The 15,173-nt window shown below is 33.2% G+C and overlaps 1 protein-coding gene across 1 annotated transcript in view; it reads left to right on the top strand.

Annotated features, from left to right (window-relative positions):
• Positions 1-803: 803 nt before the first annotated feature.
• The window catches only part of FSTL5 (follistatin like 5), a 631,294-nt gene continuing 616,924 nt past the window's right edge, over positions 804-15,173 (top strand). Inside the window, exon 1 of the mRNA XM_033135298.1 lies at positions 804-1,424. The gene's annotated coding sequence lies outside the window, so the exon portion shown is untranslated. The remainder of the gene's footprint in view (positions 1,425-15,173) is intronic.

The following is a 15,173-nucleotide window of genomic DNA, read 5'->3' on the forward strand; positions in this document are numbered from 1 at the left end:
CCTGAGAGCCTCATTGGGACAAGATACATCCCATACTTATATACCGAGAGAATAGCTAAAGGCTATGAAATGTTTCCAGTAGACCCCACTGTCATAGAACACTTGATATATTAGACATAATAAATATTGCATAACCTTCAGGACGTTGGCAGTGGACGTTGAAGCTGAGAACTTTCACTTTTTTCAGTATTAAATGATTTTTTTTTTTTGCCCTGGAATCTCCAAATCCATTTACCTTTATGATATATTTAAACTATGAGAATGAAGAGGGAGGGTTATGCAAATTTTGTAGGAACACATAAGAAGTCATATAAAAAAATGCAGCGCTCATATAAAAAAATAAGAAAACATTTTGTTTACGAATGATAAGCATTGCAAGTTTTCACATTTCCTCCCAGTGCTCATAGCAGTTTTTTTCCTCTAGAACAAGTTTCTGCTGCAGTAACTCCCTCTAGCAGGTCCATGAACCGAGGAAAGGGAACGGCACACCAAATACATCCTTTCCAGTAAACAAATGGCAGGGAGAAAGAGGAAAGTTTGGCCAGGAAGATCAAATGGATCGGGGATTTTTTTTTTTTCCTCCGTCTTTTTTTTGGAGTGGTTGAGTTGATTAATTCTCTTCGCCTGTCCCTTGTCCACCCGCCTCCCCAGCCTCTCTGGGCTCCACTGCCCCCGCCCCCGCCCATCATCTTCCTGCCGGAGCTGTGCCAGCAGCGATCTTCAGAGTGCACAGAAACGGCAGTCCCAGGGAAGGCAGAGGCTCACGCGACGCGGAAAGCGGTTAGTTTCTTCAGGACTGGTGGTGGATGGATCGTGAAGTCCAATGATGCTCATGTTGCTCCTAAGCCTGGATTTCTCCGCCTTGATTGTCTCAGCTGACCCTAGCAGAAGCCCAGTCAAGGGGGCGGCCCCACACCTCTCGGGGAGTTGGTATGCAAAATAGTTACGTCAGCTATGGGGGTGGGGCACGCCCGGTTGAGTGGCAGCAGCTCTTGCTTAGGGAGGAGGCGCGAGAATCAGCCTGGTTCAGTGACTGAGACAAACTGGAGGTGAGAGGAGCTGGTGCTGTCCCTGTGCTGTCGGTGCTGAACCTGGGAAGCCAGCGGACTGGTTGCTCCAGCACCTCCAGGCAACGCCCTCTTGCACCCTCTGCGCCCCGCCGGACCTCTTCACCATCAGGACTGTATCAACTTGACAAAGGAGTGTGGTATCGGACGGACGTGCGAGAGAGTCCTCTGTTTGCCACCTGGGCGCCCATTCAGGCGTGACTTTGGAGATTTCTATAGTTTTAGACCAAACTATTTTCATCTTTTTCCAGCTAAGAGGATCTTTTCATTTTTTTTAAATTATTATTGTTGTTGTCATATATATATCCACACCGTTTAGGAATCTTTCTAGGAGACTTTTTTGACTGTTAAAATAAGGTAAGACAAATAATATTGCTATAAATGATTACAAATGGGAGAGAAATGCAGACTGCCATACAAAAAGCAAGTTATTATTTTTATAATTTTAAATGGGACTTTGGGCAATGATTGCAATAATTATTTTAATAATTACTATTGCCATTATTATTACAAGAGCATCTGTTGGTGATTATGCAGTGAATTCTAGAGGGGAAGTTGAGGGCTTTGTTGTTTTTTTTTGTGAAGTTAATATCATCATGTTACATCTTGCTTTATAAATATAAGTATTTGTAGAGCAATACTTCCAGCATGGCTCAAGGAACAGGAATCATTCAATGTAAGCCCCCAAATATTTTAATGAATTACATTAAATAAATCAACCAACAAGTTGTTTAAAACAAATGCAATTTTAAAAAAAAATATTTGAGTGGACTAATCTCTGATTCGTTAATATTACCTCTGGTATTTAATGCATAGACTGCAAAGTGCAGAGCTCTCTTAACATTTTTGGAGGGGAGGTGGTAGGAAGAAGAGCATTTATACCATGCTGTGTTCATTTATATGTGTTGTTATGCAGTAGATCCAAATAAAACTTGTGAAACTCAGTCTCTGAGAATTCTACACCCCAAGGTCATGTGTATTTCCAAGTTGGGGGCTATTTGTTCTGCTGTTGACTAGTAAATGTCATCCCCTCCCACCCCTTTAGGTTAGAGGTGGATGTAAATGGGAAGCTCTGATTTAATAATACAGTTTTAGCTTGTGTTATAGTCGCTACTGCTGTTGGTAATTGAATGGAACTGGGAAGCGTGGGCTGAGAAAATGCCTCGCTATTTCAGCAATGTTTAACCTCTTGCATGCTTATCAGAGAGGTTTTCTTCACTTAGATTTTCTTTTGAAGCTGTGTTCCTTTTGTCAATTGGCAGTGTGTTTTGAGTGTGTATGGAGAAATAATTCAGTGCAAAAAACCACCAAACAGTACTTCTCATAGTGAACAATTATTAAATCATAGAAGTTAGCTGGTGCTGTGTATTTCTTATTACTGTTCAGACTATTTGACAGGCACGATGGTTTGTCTGATAAATAGAATTATGTTCTTTCATTTATGTCATTTAGTGACATAAAAGTAAATATAAATGATGGCTGGATAATATTGGGGTGGAGCTTCCTTTACATTCCAGGAAGAGTGTTCAGGTTGTAACTAGATGTCCTATATTAATAGGAATGGGTAAAATATAAGTCATTGCAGAATTAATAAGTATTCCTCAACTACTAGGATTATGTTTTTTCAGCAATTAAAGAATATACTAAGTTTAAATGCGTTTTTTTATATTTTTAATTATCATAAAATTTTTTACTATAGTTGCATTGCACTTACATGGATGAACTTTAGCGTTAGAACTTATGATTTAAAATAATTCCTCTGGGTAGAGATTTTGTATTTTATTTACAGCAGAATCCTACATGAGAGCGGTTGTTACAAGAAATGGATATTATTGCAAACACTAGAGATCAAATGTAAATCCTTTTAAGTTGTTCCCATGTTTTACTCTAAGCAGATGTTCTTTGTAGGATTTTGTCAGTCATGTGATCTTACATTAAATATTGAGACACATTTTTAAAGACTAGTCAGGTAGAGGAGCCAAATAGGACATGTGAAACGCCAGACTATGAACCTTATACCAAATAGCCTCCTTTAAATGTATATAGAATCATTCTTTTCTTCTACACATTTTGAAATTTTGTATTTAAAACTAATTATATTAGTATAAATACTTAGACTGTGGCATTTCAAACAAAATATGGCTTTTTTAAATTTTAGTTTTATTTTCTTTATTGTATTGAAATGTCAACATATATTTTAATTTTATAACTTACTTGAAAGGCAGTAACATATATAAACACTGTGTTCATCGAAATGTATTAGAATCTCAGTGACTTCTTTTTGCATAAAGTTTTCTAAGATGTCTTTGTTCAAGTATAAACAGTGATCTTGAACTACCAATATCTGGGATTCTTTCGAATGAAATTTAACATTGTCACAGTGAGATGGTTAAATGCTAAAGTTGAAATATGCTACTGGTAATGAAATCAGTCAAAGGTAGATTCCATGAGATTGTAAATTTAAAATAGTAGAAGTATTTTCTCCTCATATTTTTAACATATTTAGCTTTTATATTTTATTTCTGAAGAGGTAAAAGTAGGTGACCATAATTAGCACAGATTTAGCATGTCGGGAATACTGTTTGGATACAGAATATGTTTCGTACTATAAACAAATAAAATAGCCAACTTTGAAGATACCTACGAAAGATATTCAAATGTGGCGGCCCTTCGTTAATTCTCTGTACCACAAAGAAATGACCATGTTTTGGAGTCGTAACTTGTTGTGAAATGCAAAGGAATATTCAGTACCACAACAATGGGTAGCCTGCTAAAGCTATCATTACACAGGTACTGCAAGTGTATACAGCACTTCTTTTCCTTCAAGATAATGAACTTTTACAAACAAGTGCATAGAAAAGTTCCTGAAATGATCTACTTACATCACATGACATGCTCAAGTTGTTTTCTTTCTTAATTGTTTCTCAGTTTCTTAAGGTACGTGGATATAGACAAAAAATACAATTAAAAATGTTGGACAGATGTCTTTTAATTCCTTACATATAAGATCAATAATTATGTGTTTGGTGGGATTTAAGATAAAGGTGAAGTGATTTGGGTTTTATGGTATCAAGGCTACATATTGCTTTCTTTTTTATTTTTTCTTCTATTTACTAATAGTACAATAAATACAGAAGGTTATAATAAGTATAGTAGAGAAATACAGAAGGTAATAAAAAGCCTGAAATATATTTAAAAGTTTGAGTGAATTGGCTTTTCAAAAGTAACTTTTAAAATCACATTTAAGTAATTATGTGAAAAATAGTTTATTGAGACTTTCTTTTGAATAATAACCATTTTTCAAGTTTAATGCTTATTTATCAATGGTGCCAAAAGACCCTGAATAATATGTTTCTACTAGTCCTACATATTTGCCCCACATCACCATACTTTTATTAATGAATATATTAAAAATTACAAAAACCCTTGTAAACTAATAAGCTAGAAGAAAGTACTTCCTTTTGTTAACATCATTTTGACATCCATGTGACCTGTTATCCTTTACCAAACGGCCTAATCACGTTCTGCTTCAGCACCTCCAGTGTCCTTTGGGCATAGTCTCCTTAAGGTCTCTTGTGAAATATCCTAATTTTCCCATCAAATGGGTCACCACACAACAAAACAATTGGTCCCTTTGTGCTATAATCACCTTGGTATTGAGGAAGTTAATATTATCATAATGGATGAGATAATGTTTTTCATAAATTCAGGATTCAAGAAGTCCAATATTCCAATGAGTATTCCAGTAGGTTTTCTGAAAGAGAATTATACACTAGTATAAGTGTTTGATATAATGAGTGAGTGTGTGTGTTTGTTTGTGTGTGTGTGTGTGTGTGTGTGTGTATCTGTGTGTGTGTGTATGACAGAGACAGAGAGATTTTTGGTAGATTCTGCTCACTCATAACCATGCAATAGAATCTAGAACATTCAGGCTCAACAAATGCTACTTAATAGAAAATAATTCACGTAGTAAGCTATAATATAGTACATAATTTTTAGTGGAAAATGAGACTTCCAAGTATTTTTATTTTTTTATTTAGGTTAGTATGCTTGGCACACACCAGTTTTTTAGCATGAAAATATTACTCTCAGGAGCTCTCATGTTGATTGGCAAGGTAAGGGACAATTGGAAATGAAAATTTGCCAGGAATAAGAAAAAAACAGCTGTGTACAAAAACAAATGAAGAGTTTACAGTAGTGCCTTGATTCTGAGAAAATATGAGTTTTGATAAAGGATTTCAAAATAGCTCTAAGAGACTCTTCAGGTGTACCTCCCACACATCATTGGGTAATCAGCCTTGTATTATACTTCGAAGGAATAGAGCCTGTATATCCCTACTTCTAAAATAATTTTATTTCTTGTGCATCAATGTTTTCATGCATAGCTGTTATGAAATATGGGAAGAAGAGTACCTTAACTCTGAACTTTCTTGCTTTACAACCAAGTAATTAATATTAATTTAATGTGGCTTTTGGTATCAAATTATGTAAATCTCTAAAGCAAAGTGGTTGCTTAGTGAGTTCATTTGCATGTCAATACAGAGAATATTTTTCCAATCATAATTGGTTCATAGCATTGCCAGTAATTCTCAAGTAAAATGGAAAACATTTGAAAATACTTTTTTCATTGAGATTTATTTAAATATATTCATTGCAATTGACAGGTAAGAGAAAATTACTTTAGTGATATATGTTTTCTGTGTGCGTATCACCACCAAGGTAGCGATTAATACATACATACAGTAGCAATTAAAATATACAAACCTGAATTACATTCCCCAAAGATGATGATGAAATGGAAATAATTTACCTTTCATGGCTGGACCACTTCCACCAAACACATTAGATGGTGTTTTAATGACCACTAGGGACTTAATTTTTCTAATTTCTAAAACCCTAAAAGTAAAGGTTCTTACTCTCATGAAGAGACAAATGCTCCATGCACCGTATGGTTATGTGCTCCTTTTTCTCAAAGCCACAGTAATTGCTGTGACCTTGGCATCAACTAAACTCTGAACTGCCTCATTTAGGGTTAAAAAGGTGTTCCCATTCATCTTTCTAAAGGAAGAGAGCCAGTGAGTTGCTACTAGTGAACAAATGTATTTACTGTCTCATACTAGATTACTTATTGATATTTGAACATAAGGTCTTTGAGCCTTGATTTGCTTATACATCTGGGAAGAGGAGGACAAAATATGAACACACACACACACACACACATACATATACATACATACATACATACATACATAGGGATAGATTCATATTAGGGTATTTCATCCACATTAAGTCATTTAACATTTACATAATGATGTAAAGTTCATATTATCTTCATTTTAGACATAAGAAAGCAGAAACTCAGATCAAAGCTCTCCACCTCTCAAGCCCATGGTGACACAACTAGGGATAGGTGGATTAATTAATTACAACAAATTCGTCCCTCTTTTCACCTACCCTGTACTTTTAAGCACCTCTATTGAGGTAAAATATTCAAGTGAATGTGTCTTATTTAAAACTTTTTTCCTATAATACTCTCTTTATTAAATATGGATAGCTCTTATTATGTTCCCAAATCTTTTCCTTTATCATTGTTTCATTGAAATCATTTTATAACATATCATCTTTAGTGCACCTACTTTGGAATGCACGATACCAAAGTCTTAAGGAGTTTTTCCCTCTGTATTTAATGCTGAGAAGTGCTGCATTATTTGATCTCGTAAAGTATTCAAAATATTATCATCAGACAGTATTTCCCTTTGTATCTCAAATAGAATAAGAAAAAAATATGATAGGGTGGTTAATGCTTCCTAAGAGTTGAAGGTTATTTTTTTCTTCCTTCAAGTGACCTACTGTACACCAAGTTCAAATACAAATGCATGTTGAACTTCAGCCCACTCCAATTAATCAGCATCTGTGTTATCAACAGCTACTCACTTTTACACCTTCAGACTAGTTAGCTGCTAATATTTCAAAGAGTCTATGAGGTCAAATCAAGTTATCAAAATAAAATTAGTAGTTTTGAAACACTACAAAAATCGGTAGTCTAATGTGAGCCCTTGAACACTTAGGAAACGTTACTTTATTGTTTCTTATTCTATTTGAGATACAAAGGGAGATGCTGACCACTGGTTGCTGCTTGTTTTCATACAGCATTTAGGCTGATTGGGTAGGAGAATTGAGCCCGAGTGCAGTAATTACAACACAGCTCCCAAGTGAGCCCTAGAATTGCGTCCGATTCCCTTGTGAATCCTCATTATCCAAGTTTTGGGTTGTCCTTATTAAATGGATCCCAAAGGAGATAGAAAAGTTTGATTTGTGGATGATGTTTAACTTTAAAGTGGAAAGATGTATAGTGTTTTCATTAACTATTTTATCTATTGGTTAGCAATACCCAGTGTTTTCCTTTTGAAATGAAGCCTAGTATAGATACTTCTAATCTCAGCGTTTCTGTACCACTTTGTGTACAATTCATTTAACTCACTGTTTCTCATCCTCTGTGGAGTCCCGCAGGAAATCCATTCACTCCAATAGCTACAGTCATTCTCTCTTCACAGATATCTTCCAAATCTATAGCTCTGGCTCAGATGTGAGCTCCATTAATGTATTTACAAAGGTCTACTAGACATTTTAACTCTGATTTCATGGTTGCAGCACAAACTCTGTGAACTCATCATCTCATCCCTAACATGGTCCCCAGGGCCCCCCATTCTAATTTTTCTGCCTGTGAGTTAATGACACGCTCTTTCCCCATTCACCCAGGTCTGGAAATTCACAGGCAGTTTAAACTTACGTCATTCTTACATCATTATACTACGTGTAATGAGTCCCCAAGTTTTGACGTAACTCCCTTTGTAATGGAGCTTTATCTCATTTTCTATTTTTTATTCCCTCCTCTTTTCAAGTTTATCTTAACCCAGATTGTCCCATTTCCGCCGGAATTGGTCTCCCTACTCCTTGTTTCTTCTGCTGTAATAATAATTAATGATGATAGCAACTGAATTTGTGATGATTCATAATATGCCATGCAAGGTGTTAAGTATTTGTGAACATTGTTTTGTTTTATATGCACAGGTGCCTTATGAGGTAGATATTGAGAGCCCAAAGCTTGAAGAGCTAAGGTGCTCACAGAGCTGAGACTCAGACCAAGCTGTCTGAAACCAGCTACATCATCATAATCATTATGCTCTGCTGATACAGACTTCAAACGTCTTCTAAATCCCTCTTGATTAAAAGCTTTCAGGTGTCACTGTGTTCAGAAATCATCAGTGAATCTCTAAGTTTTATTATACTGTATTAAGTTGAAATTCTCTGTTTGTTTTTAAGATCATTCTAATTGGTTCTACACCCTGCAAGTAATCAATCTGATTTTCAATTTTCTCATATGTACAGTACACATCAGTAAAACAGAGATGGGTCAAAATACAAAGCATGATTCCTTCCCTCTATATAAACATAATGCCTGCCTGGACTGTTGTATTTTCAAGAATCCCAACCTATACCCCACTCCTTTTTTTCCAACCAAGTTTTCTTACAGTATAAGATCATACTGTGCTCATATGTGCTTTTCACAGTCTGCAGTTATTTGTTGCAACAAGTGGCCTGTCAGTGTCACTGTGGATATTGCTAAAATGTCCATTTTTTTTATATGTATGTATTTATTTTCTACTGTTGCCTAAAAATCACCATAACTTTAGTGGCTTAAACTTTTATTATCTCATAGTTTCCATGAATCACAAGTCTGGGTACAGACTAGCTAGGTTCTCTGCCCAGAATCTCGCATCTAGGTTTCAGCCAGGGCTCAGCTCTTATCTGAGGCTCAAGGTCCTCCGAGATCAATGGCCCTTGGCAGAATGTATTTTTTTGTAGCCCAGAATTCATGGAAGATTGTTTGTTTAAGGCCAGATAATAATCTCATTGACTCCTTCAGTTTCTGACCTCTAGATCTGCTTTTAAAGGGCTCATCTTCTTAGGTCAGGTCCAGTTTGAATAATCTCCCTTTCTATGTACATGAAGTCGACTGTTTTGGAAACTTCATTACATCTTAAAAACCTCTCCTCTTTGCCATGTAACACAACACAACCACAAGAGCAATATCACATCACTTTTGCAATATTCTATTGGTCAAAAACAAGTTAAAGGTTCTGCCTACACATAAGGTGAAGTGATTATACAAGCGTGTGGGTCATTGAGATTCATGTTAGAATTCTGCCTACACATCTGGTTCAAGTTCTACTTGAATCTCAGAGTCTTTCTTCACCACTGTAGTGCTACTAAGCTCATTTTTCTCCTCTCCAGAATTAATGAGCTGAACTCTGCAGTGGACAGTCTGTCATTGCTTGTGTATTTTTTAATGTGTCATAGGCTGTTTTTCCTAATTAATTTTAAACTCTTTTTTTTTTTTAAATGAATGGCTAGGACTTCCTTCCATGTGTACAAAACTTTGCAGTTTAGAATTCTCATATATACATATTATTTAATTCTCACTGAATTTTATTCTTTTTTATGTTTTCTTCTATTATGTAGTGTTTTGTACATGTAATAATGTAATAGATTTCTGCTCATGGATTGATTAATAATTCTAATTTTAGATTTTGATAATCTACTCTGTTTTCCAGTCTTTTTGGTCTCTGACCATCTGAAAACCACACAAAGGGATTTTATCTTATTTCATGAAACATGGAACTTTTTCATGCAAATCAGGAATTTACATTTAATATGATGCTTTACACATGATACAGAAATTATGTAGAAGGTGAAAATGACATATACATTTGCTATTTAGAAAGTGTAAGAAATTTGTTTTATATTTACTTTGAAAGAAAAGCTACATTTTGAAAGAATGTCATCTTCAAAAAGAAATCACATATAAAAAATACTAATTGTTTTCTTTCTTATTTGGTCTAAAGTTTGGTAACTAATTGGACAATTCCTTTACTATCATTAATTTAATAACTTCATTGCACTTATATCTTTTATAATTTAAACACAATTAAAGTAATTTTATGTTGATAAAAGCTAAAGAAACTTAACTAGTATATAAATTCAAAATTTAAGTTTAATAAATACTTTCAAATTATTAAGATCATATTTATTATAAAATTATTTATAAGAATTCACTAAGTACCTACTATGTTTCAGGTGCCCTTTTGGTGCTGGGGATTGAGTAGGAATGATAGACAAAGTTCCTTCTCTACTGTTTCTGTGAAAAGACAGACAATAAACAAACCAATAAAGACCAAAAGGTAATGTCTGGCATTGATAAGTGTCATAATGAAAAGTAGGACGGATAAAGGATTACTAAAGGGCAAGAGTGCTAACTAAGATAGAGGTTATTATAGGTGCCAACTTAGTCATTCTGAGGTACCCATTAAGTAGTTTCCATGGTGGTTGTACCAATTTACATTCCTACCAACAGAACACAAGCATGCCATTCTCACAAACAAACACATTATCTTTTTTTCTTTTTGGTAATAGCCATGCTAAAAGGTGTGGAGTGATATTTCATTGTGGTTTTGCTTTGCATTTCTCTGCTTAGTAATGTCGAACAACTTTTTATGTACCTGTTGGCCATTTGTATGTGTTGTGTAGAGCATTTTTCTCATTTTTAAATGTCAAATTATTGGCAAAAACCAAAAGGCTCCCATCATGAAAAACATGATTATTTGTGATTTTATCATTAATGAAAATTTGTTTTCCTCTTTTTTGTTTTGTTTTGTTTGGCATAACAGTATATTTCAAATACACATGTTATTTAATTTTAATTTTTACTTTTAGACACACTATACAGAGCATGTTGCAACTAAATTTTGAGATTTAAAGCTAATTTCTGAAAATTAGTTTGTATACTTTGTGCCTTGTACAGTTAATTTGTTCAGAACTTCACATTCTTTCATAGAAAACCTAAGTGCTCTAAAATCTATGTTCCTTTGAGGCAGGGATCCAGGGAGCTGGTATTTATATCAAATGAACCATTATTCCAGACACTGTGGCATTATTTGGGAAAGAGAAATGCTTAGAATGCCTTTTGGTTTGTGCACATGCCTGAGAAACCACAGTTTATTAGTTACTTAATAATTATGTTCTTTTTACAAAAACTATGACATCATGGGACCATGTAAGGAAGAATCAAAAGAAAATGAATGTAATAAAAATTATGCACATCTTTGAAAAATAAATGCAACAATTATATGTACAATATCTCAATCCTTTGGCAGAGTCTCAAAAGTTAATACATTTACCAAAAAGTAAGGCCTGAAAGAACTTGCACAAGTTGTGCCAATGCTTTGCCTGAATTATTTCTTTTGGTGACATTTCTCATGCAACTATAATTAATTGAGCTAAAAAAATTAAAAGGTGAAGAGAAAAAATTCTAGAAAATGATTTGCACATTAAGTCTACATATTTACAATTTATGACAACAAAGGTCTCCAATAAATATCTTCTAGAACTGTTTCTTTTCTTTTAGCGAGTGTCCTCTTTCCCTCTGTGCCCTGGGCCTAAGGAAGGTGAAAGGCTGTCATTGAGTTTGTTTCCCTGTCTTTGCACAAATAGTACAACTTAATTGATAATGTCTGGAGTAGAACTGTGTACCCAGCTGTTAAAACTGTCCTCGATGCTACTAGTACTCAACTGGACATCTTGTTAATTATATATGTTTTGTTGAACCTCTCAGTGAGGTTAACAACTGTGTAAAAATCAGTAAAGGGAGCTCAAGAAGGTATTACTGATATTTTCATACTAGCTTTCTAATGTCACCATGCTTTTCTTCAAAAACAGTCTTCTTCATGTACAGGAAGTAAAGATAGTTTTAAGTTCAAAATAACCTTTTGGAAGTTGTGAAATTCATGACTAAGTAGTTGAAAAAGCATCACCATTTCTCTCTCAATTCCTTTGTCCTTTTATTACAGAAGGCAAATGGGTTTGATTTATAAATTGTTGAAGTACTATGAAGACCCCAGTCTGTGATACTGAAGCTGTTACTGCCCAATTTTTATATCTTAGCACAGGGTTCTTAATGCAGAAAAGAGAACATGAAAAGTAGATTCAATAGACTTATAGAAAACATTATTAGGCTTAAATTAAATCTGTGATAGTCATAATATGGCAGGCCATATCCTAAAATTTTACTGATTAGCTTAAATACACTGGACTTAAACATAGGTATTTGTTCTACCCCAGCAGCTGTATCAGCATCCTTTCAAATGTTTAAACTCGAGCAGAAAGCTAAGGACGTCAGTCCTCAGAAACTCTTAATATTTTCAGTTAGCAACGTGATGCTAAGAGCCATATGCCATATTTATATATGTCCTATACATATGAAAGTAGCAACTGTTTCAAGTTATTTTTTAATTGGGACTTTGTTGCATGATTTTTCACTCTTGCTGAAAATATAAAACTTGCTAATTTAAACACTTTTTCAAATTAAAATTTTTACTTCTTTAATGTATAAGCGAATATCAAATATACCCTAAGGTTTCAAATGAACACCTATTATGTTGTAAGAATGATCTATTAAATTGCACTAATCTTGAAAAAGGAGCGAACTTTTATTGCTAATAACTTCTTAACATAGTTTCAGTGTAATAGTATTATTCAGTCTTGATTTAAACTAAATTAATAGATTCCCTGCATAATGACATTTTTAGAATTAATTGCCTTTTTACACAGAATTGATTTAAATTCAACAGCAGCATATATGACTTATTGAGATTAAATTAAATTTTCATTTTAGTAAAATTTATATATTCTTTATTATTGTTTGGCATGTAGTATTTACATGAATGCCAAGTTATCTATGGACTTTCGAAATGTATACTTGAAATCCATTCAAAGCTTTTATTATTATTATAAAATTTCCCCAGAAGTTGAATTACTTAATAAGATTCCCAGATTGTTCTTAAGATTAGAAATCGATATTATCATGTTATTTTTCTATAATGATTACATCAATCCATTTATGCTTGTAATGTTTGAGATATTTGACCATAGTTTTGTATATTATGATGTTCTTAATTTAATAGTGAAAATTACACTTTCTGGATTTTTAGTTACATTTGCTTATTAGTGAATGTGATGTTTTCATGTTTTTGTTTTTTTCAATAATTCTATCGTAAATTTTCTCTGTATGTCCTTTGACCATTAATCTAAGAGAACCTTAACTTGATTTTACAGAATCAGTGAAAATTAGATTCAATGATATAGTAATAATGATAATAGTCATTTACTGAACAATGATTGGACCTTAGGAACTATTTTTGATACCATGTAAGTTATTTCACTAAAGCTTTATTAGAACTTTTTAAGATAAAATCAAGGCTGAGCCCAAGGCTTCTGGAGAGGTTAAAGGAATCATAGATGGGCCTCTCAAGCTCAAAAGCCCGGATGCTGCATGACTATATATTTTAAACCTGTAATTTTAGTCTCACATTTTCCATACGAGCTGTTTTTGTTTTGTTTTGTTTTTCTAATATTGTCAATAAAATTATGTCAGGCTCAGTATGTTTTTCTAGAAACCACTGAAGTACATAAGTATTTCTTCAAAATGACTCATCTCTTGGGTAGCTAAGATTAAAAATACAGATATTATTCCCAAGCAATCCTGATTATCCATTATTTTTTAATTAAAAAATTCTAAGTTGTTAGCAAAAGCAAAAACACCATAAATTAAAACTTTCCCTAACTGAGAGAGAAAATAAAAGTCATTTTGTCAATGCATTTTATCTCTGTGTTTCATTCGAATCTATGACTAGATGGTGAAATATCAGACCTTGTATTTCAGGCATACTCCAAATATTTATCTTAGAAAGAGATGTGAAACTGGACATAATATTGAAACTGACTTACAAATTAAGTAAAGTCATAAGGAAGCATTTTTACCAGGAACAAAATATTTTTAAAAAATCATCTTATTTTCCTAAAAAATATTTAGAGTTATGTATACCTATATCAATGTGAATATAAATAGATAGACAAATTGAATCTACATTGACTTTTCAGTGACAGGAATCTTTATTATCATCTAATTTGATAATGAGAAGCTAAAATTAAGCTGTTTCATTTTAATTGAGATTAGATACAACCTTGTATGGGTCTCATTTCAATGATTCCATCTTCCATATTTTTGTATATAATTCTGAACAGATATACTCAGACACTTCATTTAGAGAGTTATTATTGTAATAACTTGAATATGAAACTCCATTTATAAGCCTCATAGCTATGATTATATGGTGAAAGATACAAACAAAACGTTTTGATTTTGACTTTGCAATATTTTTCCTCACACAAGCTTGGGAAGAGTAATATCAAACAGTGCTTTGTTTGTTTGTTTTCTTATTTTATGTATATTCTTTTAAGGCTGTGTACTAAATGTGGTTCTTCTAAGTTGTTTCCTCCTTCTAATCATTACAGCACTTAAAATTTATTTTAAATTATAGAAGCTGTATTTATTAGTAAACAGGTTTGGCAGATTATCCTTTTTCCAGTTAGTAATGTCGGTTAGTAATGACTGATTCAGAAAATCAAAGTATAGTAATAAATCAAAAGCTCTTCAAGAAGTTTTATGTTATTTGAGCTACATTGAAGAATACTTTTTCTTGTTTAAGATGAACACAATTATGTTTTCTTGGAGGTAACTACATATATGATAATTTATTATTTATAGCAAATAACTTCAATCATGTTTACCTTGAAATATGCAGTACCTATTTTAATATATATCCTCAAACTTTTAAATCATTTGCAAATTTCATACTTATTAATATGCAGATAAGTAAATTTTCAATAGTGTTTTATGTTAATATATTTAAAGGTGAAGATCCACTAGAATCATATATATATATACATATATAATTTATATATATGTATATATATACACACCCACACATATATATGTATGTGTGTGTGTCTGTGTGTTTCTGTGTGTGTATACACATATATACATATATTGCAATAAAGCTCCAAATTCAACAATTGGGTTTGAAGATTTTTAATGATAGACTAAAAAATACAAAGTACATTCTATTCACTTTATTTTAAATTGGATTAGAATATTTTTAATGTTAGCTTTGAATGATAGTTGTGGATATTGGATAGAAGAATTGCTCA

Source organism: Rhinolophus ferrumequinum, chromosome 18 (genome assembly GCF_004115265.2).
Source record: "Rhinolophus ferrumequinum isolate MPI-CBG mRhiFer1 chromosome 18, mRhiFer1_v1.p, whole genome shotgun sequence".
Lineage (NCBI taxonomy): Eukaryota > Metazoa > Chordata > Mammalia > Chiroptera > Rhinolophidae > Rhinolophus > Rhinolophus ferrumequinum.